Source organism: Sapajus apella, unplaced genomic scaffold (genome assembly GCF_009761245.1).
Source record: "Sapajus apella isolate SASKATOON/1434 unplaced genomic scaffold, GSC_monkey_1.0 scaffold43, whole genome shotgun sequence".
Classification (NCBI taxonomy): Eukaryota; Metazoa; Chordata; class Mammalia; order Primates; family Cebidae; genus Sapajus; species Sapajus apella.
The window spans coordinates 20,172,967-20,174,830 of NW_022436983.1; positions in this window are offsets into that span (position 1 = coordinate 20,172,967).

A 1,864-nucleotide genomic window follows, 5' to 3' on the forward strand; every position below is an offset into this window, starting at 1 on the left:
GTAAAAGTTGATGACAATAGCTGTTACTAACTTAAAATTCCATTTTGCTTTCCTTTGGGTGTTTGTAAAATTAATAAATTGTTAAAAGAGATTGTAATAGTTTTTATAGTAAATTTTGCCCCCTCCATGAAACTTTATTTTATTTTACATTTTTTTAAGATGTGAGGTCTTGCTCTGTAGCACAGGCTGGAGAGCAGTGGTGTGATCCTAGCTCACTGCAGCTTCCAACTCCAGGGCTCAGGCAATCATCCCATCTCAGCCTTCCAAGTAGCTGGGACTACAGGCACATGCCACTGTGCCTGGCTAATATTTTTTAAATTTTATGTAGAGACAGGATCTTTGCTTTGTTGCCAGGCTGGAAACTTTATAAAGCAAGTTGATAATTCTACTTCAAACTCCTAATGCTTACTCAAGACAAACCTGCTTGCAATTGTTTTCAAGTGGTTTTCAGTAAAAGGAGGATATTGCAGGGCATGGTGGCTCATGCCTGTAATCCCAGCACTTTGGGAGGCCGGGGCCAGTGGATCACAAGGTCAGGAGTCTGAGACCAGCCTGGCCAATATGGTGAAACCCTGTCTCTACTAAAAATACAAAAATTAGATGGGCATGGTGGCGCTCGCCTGTAGTCTCAGCTACTCAGGAGGCTGAGGCAGAAGAATTGCTTGAACCTGGGCAGCAGAGGTTGCAGTGAGCCAAGATTGTGCCACTGCACTCCAGCCTGGGTGACAGGGCAATACTCTGTCTCCAAAAAAAAAAAAAAATTCCAAGTAAGTCTGGAGTTCAGCTAGTGATTGTCATTAACGTTACTTGTATTTAATTAGTTTTGACAAATGCACCATGGTAATATAAGACATTAATATTATAGGAAGCTGAGTGAATAAAGGAGAACTCTCTTGAGGGATTTTTTTTTTTTTTTTTTTTTTGAGATGAGGTCTTGCTCTGTCACCTAGGCTAGAATGTAGAGGCGAGACTGTAGCTCACTGCAACCTTGAACTAATCTCAAGCAATTCTCCCACTTTAGCCTCCCTGGTAGCTGGGATTACAGGTGCAAGCCACCATGCCCACCTAATTTTTGTGTTTTCAGTAGAGACAGGGTTTCACCGTGTTGGCCTTGCTGATCTCGAACTCCTGACCTCAGGAGATCCACCCGTCTTGGCCTCCCAAAGTGCTGGGATTACAGGCATGAGCCACCGAGCATGGTGGACTCTGTTAAAAAAAAAAATTAGGCTGGCACAGTGGCGTATGCCTATAATCCCAGCACTTTGAGAGGCTTTGAGAGGCTGACACGGGCAGATCTCCTGAAGTTGGGAGTTCGAGACCAGCCTGGCCAACGTGTTGAAACCCTGTCTCTACTCAAAATACAAAAATTAGCCGGGTGGTGATGGGCGCTTGTAATCTCAGCACTCAGGAGGCTGAGGCAGGAGAATCGCTTGAAGGTGGAGATTGCAGTGAGCCGAGTACATGCCATTGTGCTCCAGCCTGAGTGACAGAGTGAGACTCTGTCTCAAAAAACAAACAAACAGTCTTGCTAGGTTGCCTACGCTGGTCTCAAATTCTTGGCCTCAAAGCATCCTCCTGCCTCAGCTAAACGTAGATATTATATATTGTGTGTGTCATATTGTGAAGCCCGGGGGGAAAGGCAATAATTTAAAAAAAGGATTCTGACTTGGCTCTGGTTGAATAACAAAGAAAACACAATGAAAAAGAAAAAAAGAAAAGAGACCAAGCAGAGACCTCTGAGGCTGCATTTAAGGAAGCATGGGGAAGGAGGGGAGTAGAGTAGCAAGCCAAATGAAATTGTAGGTTGGATCAGGGTTGAGTCTTTTTTTTTTTTTTTTTTGAGACGGAGTTTCGCTCTTGTTAC